The 7736-nt window shown below is 23.9% G+C and overlaps 1 pseudogene; it reads left to right on the forward strand.

Annotated features, from left to right (window-relative positions):
• Nucleotides 1-2906: 2906 nt before the first annotated feature.
• Nucleotides 2907-6940, forward strand: LOC126554656 (uncharacterized; annotated as a pseudogene).
• Nucleotides 6941-7736: the final 796 nt, after the last annotated feature.

Below are 7736 nucleotides of genomic sequence, written 5' to 3' on the forward strand. Positions count from 1 at the left end.
TAACATATTGTATTCTGATACTTTTTAATAATTTTTATAATTCTCAGTTAATAAAAGTTATCAAATTATCTCCTTAAAACTTAGTGACATCTATACTATAGATAGGTGCTTAAAATAATTTAGAAGTGTATTTAGCATTCGAAAAATAAAATAATATACTATAAAGTACAAAACCTACAAATTTTTTCATATTTAAAATATAAAACAATAATAATAATAATGCTAAATGTTCTATTTACCTTATAATTATATATTATTACCTAGTACTTAATCATAAAATATTAAAGAATATCATAAATTAAAATTAATTTAAGTTAGATATGTGACTATTGATCTGTAGATAATGTTTGAATTTCTAATTTAGTTTTCATATATTTTTGTTATGGGACCAAACCATTTATTTTTTGAATTCTTTGTTTACATCTAGGAAATCTATTTAGCTCAAGGGTCAAAAATTCAAAATTAGTGCCAGATTAGGGCCCAGTGTGAATGATTATTTAAGGTATTTAAAATAAATATAAAATAAACTACCTAAATACTATTAAGAAACCTATTATTTTTAGAACCTATTTATCTTTATTTTATAATATTCAATAAATGTGATATCAATAAATAAATAGGTTCACAAAAATACATCTAAAATAAATTAAAATTTTTTTTCATATTTAATGTGTAGTGGATTTTATATTATGGATTCTAAAAAATCTAATTCTATTAAAAAAATGCGCCCAACTTCAAAGTCTCAGTTTAATAAAAATGTGAAGCATCAACTTGAAACTTTGGATGTTATTAGAAAAGATAATACAACATTAACTATTTCATTACCTACTCAATGTAATCCTAATACTGCAAGTACTTTATGTCAGTCAAATTTTATAGATGTACAGAATGATTTCTGTGTACTAAAAACTAATGTTTCTAATGTATTTGGTGACTTCTTACAACATTCCATTGAAAATAATGATTTATCTTTTTCAAAATTTGTATCAACTAGTCCAAAATGTAGTTCATTAAACAATTTTGTAAGTGATAATGTTTTGGGAATCTCAAAAATACCTATTCCTGATCGTTTGAGAGAATGGGCTATTAGGAATAAAATTTCTCATGTTGCTTTGAAAGAATTATTATCAATTCTTAATAAAAGGAAATATCAGATTTGAAAAATATTTCAAAAGATCCAAGGACATTTTCAGAGAAACCATTTTGCGTGATATAAATCTTGGAAAATACTACTATTTTGGTTTATAAAATGGTCTTATAAATATGTTAAAAAAGTAAATGTTTCCAATATTCCTGATATTATTAATGTTGCTATTAATATTGATGGATTGCCTCTTAGTGACTCATCACAAAGTCAAGTATATTCGATCTTATGTTTATTAACTAATGTTGATATTTTATTGCCTTTAAATATATTTTGTATTGCTATCTATCATGGGTATGATAAACCATCAGATTTTAATGAATTACTAGAAGATTTCATAAATGAAGCCGTTAATTTAACATTAAATGGTATACACATTAGTGATAAAAATTTTAGTTTCAAAATTTCAATATTATTATTTAATGCTGTTGCTAAGGCTAGTGTTCTTCAAACTGAAGGACACAGTGGATATTCTTCTTGTTCAAAATGTATGCAAGAAGGAGAATATTTAGATCATGTTGTTTTCCCTGATATAACATTTACTAAAAGGACGGATACTGATTTTATTAATCAAACTGATCCAGAACACCACACTGGCCATACAATTTTACAAAGAATTCCCAATTTAGGCCTAGTTACCGATGTCCCGTTGGACTATATGCACTTGATATGTCTGGGAGTGGTTAAAAAGCTATTAGTTAACACATGGTGTTTTGGTCGACCTCCTCATAAGTTACAATCAAGATCTGTTAATATAATATCTGATGCATTATTAAACCTTATTAATTATATTCCCCACGAGTTCGTAAGAAAGCCCAGGCCTATTAAAGAAGCTAAACGATACAAAGCTACAGAGTTAAGACAATTTCTTTTATACTGGAGTTATTGTTTTAGAAAACAATTTAGATAAAAAAAGTATGAACATTTTTTAACTCTTCATGTTGCTGTACGCATTTTATTGTCAGATTATTAATGCAAACAATGACTGATTATGCCGAAGAGCTTTTAAAATTTTTGTTCTATCATCTAAATTAATTTATGGTCCACAAATATTATCCCATAATTTTCACAATCTTTTACACATTACTGATGATGCTAGAAAATATGGAAACTTAATTTATTTAGTAACTTTTCTTCTGAAAATTATCTTCAAAAAATTAAAAAGCTTTTAAGAACACATAATAATGTATTATCACAAATAGTTCGACGTTTATCAGAAGAAAGTACTTTACACACAATACTAGAACAGAAAATAAAAAAAGGTAGTTTTAAATTCCAAAAAGAACACAGTGATGGAGTTTTAATAAATGGTACTACTGACCCTCAATTTAAAGAAGTTATTTTTTCCAATTTTAAATTAAGTATCAATTTACAGAATTCTTGTTGCAAATTAAAGTGTAATTCCATAATTGAAATTTCAAATTTTGCTTACTGTCAGAAACTGAATCAAGTTGTTGTCATAGGTCGAAAATATAATAATGTAAATAATTTCTACACAAAACCATTAGATTCTTCATTAATTGGCATTCATCTTGTCGATAGTTTAAGTGAATGTTTTTCATATTGGCCAGTGTCAAATATTCTTCATAAATTAGTTCGCTTACCTCATACTAAAGGATTTGTAGTAATGCCACTACTTCATACTGATGAATAATTTATTGATATAGTTTAAGCTAACATTTCTGTATACAATAAAACCATGTATATATTTGTTTGTAAATAAAATGTATATTATTACTTAAGTTACAGTTTTTATTATAATATGTGTGCTGCTGGCTGGTATGTGGTCAAATTCAAAAATGAAAAAATATAATTGAAGTGATTCCAAGTAATTGGATCAGAAATTTGAAGAATGTTTCTGGCCTTTAAAATTTGGGTCAATTAAATTACAAACAGCTATAAAAAACCGGTCAACTCCAGAAAATGATTGGAAACTATATCCAATAAAAGTGATATGCAATAAAATGTTCACCGTGTATAAGGATGCTTCAAAATTTGCAAATGAAACCCTTGCACAAAGTACATCAGAAAGTGAACAATTAATTGTCAAAAATACATCAACTAAACGTAAAAAGAAAAATAACAAAGAAATTGATTTTAGTGAATTAAGTAGTGATGAAAAACAATCAGATAATGAACTACCTCCATTTCCAAAATTTAAAGTAAGATATGCTTTGTTAAATCATTGTTTTTACTAAAATACATTTATATCATGTTACGTATAATACAATAATTCAATTTGATTTTTAGAAAAAGATGTCACACAGCAGAACAATAATACAGAATGTAGTATAATTGAAGATAATTTAAATATAATAACAAATGAAAACCAAAACATTGTTGGTATGTTATTTAATTTTTAATTTTATTATGTATGGCTTATAACTGATGCATTATAGGTAATCAATTGTTTAGCTCTTATATATATATATATATATATATTTTTTTTTTTGATTGCAATTAACAATGAAGAAAACAACCAAGATATGCTCATTAGTAATGGTTTTAGCTGTTTAATAAATCAAAACTACATCTCTTCAGGTAAAGACTATTTTTATTGATAATATTGGTAATAATATCAAGTAGGGATTGTATTAGTTCGATAAATAAAAAACTTAGGTTTTTTAATTATAAAGTATATTAGTAGGTAGTTTTAATTATTAACGACTGTTCATATTTGACTTAAATGAAGTAATAAACTAATCAATATGGTAATATAATCCTTAGATGAATCATCATTTACAGTTATTGATAACCATATATAGTGTTGGTAAAGGGTTTGAAAATTAACAGCTATGATTGGTAACAAGGATCAAAACTACAATCTTCCAGGTACAGTTATTTATTTATTTTTACAGTCATTTTTAGAAATAAAACTTATTTTTCATACTACATATTTTAAATTTGTATTAGGTATTTAAACACTCAAGGTTTAATTCTAAGTATAGATCAGTTCCTAGATATAATATATTTGTGTAGTTTATTATTTCACAAATTATTGTGTTCATTGCTTTAACCTTGAATATCTCAATATATATTTTTAATTTTACTATATATTTTTATCAATATTAGACAATATATTAGTTTACAATAAATTTCTCTATTTCATACATTGTAAGTAAAATTTAATTTTAAATTATTCTTGATTTAGGAGAAACAGTTAATAATCAAACAGACACCATGCCAGAGATTAACCTAAGTAATGATATTGACTTTGGGAGTTTAGTGTCTTTAGCTCAAAATAATAAGCAGAAAACTCATATTTCTTCAGGTAGTTCAAAGAATTTGAAAAATTATTTTAAAATGTTAATGATTTATTGTAGTAGGTACAGATAGCTTAATTTTATTTCTAATTCAATATTTCTATTAAATATTCCAGCTAATATGTTATTATTTTATCATTCATAGACTTTATTACCTATGTAAGTATCTACAAAAAAAAAAAAAAATGCTGTACTTATGCTTAAAATATTAAAACAATAATAATTGTATGACAAATAATAAAACAAATTATTGTTAAATTTTTAAACATAGAACATTGTTGGCAATTGCCCAATATGTTGTATTGGTTCAGTTTCAAACATACCTAAAAATGTGCAACAACATGTACCTAAATATTTTCTTTTTATTATTATTATTATTATTATTATAGAAGTTGAAACACAGATCTTAAGACAACTAATCACATTAAACGCTGGATGCAAAGAACAGGGAGACTACCTTCATACAATCATGATGGTTGTTAACAGTATACAAGAAAAACAAGATATTTTATGTAAACAAAGTTCATCTATTGCAGTGTCATCAACTACCAATGATGAATTCGAAAATACATGTGCAATGCTTCCAATAGCAAATGAGTTAACATTAACAAATTTCAATGAGATTTTGATTAATGACAGAACATTATATGATAAAATGGTAAGTTATCACTTATTAGTTATTATGAGCAAATTAAAATATTCATTTAAATAATTGTCCATAAAAATCCATTTAAAATTTAGGTGAAAATGTTGGCCATGATTGGTGGATCTAATTTCAGACAATCAGTCAGACGCATATTAAGAAAATTAATAACAAATGAGTATGCTAAATCTTTTAGTTATACAGGACACAAAAACAACAAAACTGCTTTTAATGGTACTATCCTGGCATCATTACTCACAAGTGAGTAATTTAAATTATTTTTTATTCATAATTTGTTTATCATAATTTGCCTATTACTTGTTACCTAATACCAACCTATTCTTTGTAAGTTAGAAAATTCAGCACTTTTATTCTTTTAAAGTTGGACAATTAACTCTGCACAACTGTATAATGAAGGTCCGAATGTTGTTTAAGACTGAATTATAAGTTAATAACACTCATACTTATATTAATACCTAAAATGTCAGGATAAATCATACCAAATACTCTAATCTAGTGTACATTTATGTTATGAGAAAACAGCAAGTTCAATTTATAAAAAAATCTAATATTTGTTAGATTATTATAACATTAGAATACTCTGATATTTTACTAGGGTAATTATTGGGAGTATATAGTTATAAATTAATTTTAAAATATCCAAAAATAATAAACACAGATATATATATTTATATATGGAGGTGCACGGGTAAAAGGGAATAAGTAAAAAACCATTACTTTTCAGAAAACAGGATAAACCTCTCATTTCTTCAATAATTTTATTTTAAAATTATTATTCTAATAAAGTGTCAAATTATGAGTTACCTTACTATTGTAAAACATAACATTTTGAAAATGTTAATAACTATACCTAGCACATAAGTGACTTATACCCTTTTACACATTTTATAATTCAATCATATTATTTTACTTATTACCTTTTAAGCATAATTCTTTTAGTAAACATAGTATTATTGGAGATAAAATGTATTAAATTAACTATAATGACAATTGTATACCTACCTTGGTATTTATTAAACCATATAAAATAAAATACAAAACAAAACAACAAAATTGTTTTTTTTTTTAAAAAAAAAAACACAACTCAGCTATTGTAGTATTGTACAAAACTATGATTAAACATTCACCAGTTCACTACTGGCCACTGGGCACTGACTACTGAGCTAATTTATTATTACTTAACAATTAATAGGTATAGAGTTATTATTAGATCCATAACAACATTCAACATTGATATTTGATAGTATTATTATCACTCATGTTACGCACCATGGTAATGCGACAAAATGGAATAAATCGACGGATATAATATTATATTGATAAGTCTTATTCCCTTTTACCCGTGCACCATCCATATACAATATATATTTTTAACTAACAATAGGAAATATTATTTTACCTATAATACTATGGACATATTACTACTATTATTAGGCAAGAAAATCCACTATTAACTATTACTACTTCTTAAAAACTAACACAATATAAAATATTATGACAACTATTTAATAATCCTTAGAATTTTAGTTAATTATTTTTATTATTTAAATATAGGTTTAAAGTAATGAATAAAATAATAATACAAATTTGACTAATGGTATAATTCAACTTTGTTTTGTTTTAGAAGCTATACATTCATCAGCAAATTTAACTGATAAATCTATTAAAGAAATAGAAACAATCGCAAGTATTTGGCTGAGTAAAGCTAATGAAAGATCTAAATAAATATAATTGTCATTTATAATTTATAATTATCATTTTCATTATTATTATTATTATAAATATGTTGTACCTATTGGCAGTTATGTCATCCTACCGACTGCGCCATGTTTTATATTACTATTATATATATTAGGTATATTATAACTTGTGAGATTTATTAATTATACATTAATCTAAATAAGGTTTATGTGATAATATTGTTATCATTATCATAATAATTATTATTATTAAGTATGTTGTATTGGCAGTACATGTCATCGTAAAGAGTATGTGCTTATTATATTTTTATTCATTAAACTAATAACTAATATTGTATTCAGTTGTTGCTTATTAATTATTTATGTTTAAATTTAATAAATTAAAAATGTTATTAAAATCGTGTTATATAAAATTAAGTTTATCCAATAATAATATAATGTATTATATTATAATAATACATATAAATAAAATATAAAAATAGGTATATATATATATATATATATATATATATTTGTTAAATATTTTTATAATACAAATATAAGGAAATTTGTTGAAGATAACTTGTTTTGATCTATAATAAAATAGTGGATATTAATTTAAATAATTGTTTTTAAAAAAAGGTATTACTTAAGTACTTATCTACTTTCATTTTGTATGTTGTTCTAATTAAAAGTTAATTTAGAATTCTAATGAAAACTTTTATTAATATTTTATTTCAAAATTAACAAACTCTTAACTTCAACACAAAATAATTGTAAAAATGATGTTTGGATATTTTATGAATATGAATAATTTATTGGGAATATACTTTTACTATCTGGTAGAAAGTACTAGTATTATTCATTAATTGTCTTTTGGTTGCTCTAAGAATAACCATTGGGAGTCCCACTTAAACATTCATTGGTTATTATGGTAACAAACAATTACGATTATTCTATAATTATTAAATGAATGATTTAAGATA

The sequence above is a fragment of the Aphis gossypii genome, unplaced genomic scaffold (genome assembly GCF_020184175.1).
Source record: "Aphis gossypii isolate Hap1 unplaced genomic scaffold, ASM2018417v2 Contig00572, whole genome shotgun sequence".
NCBI classification, from domain to species: Eukaryota; Metazoa; Arthropoda; class Insecta; order Hemiptera; family Aphididae; genus Aphis; species Aphis gossypii.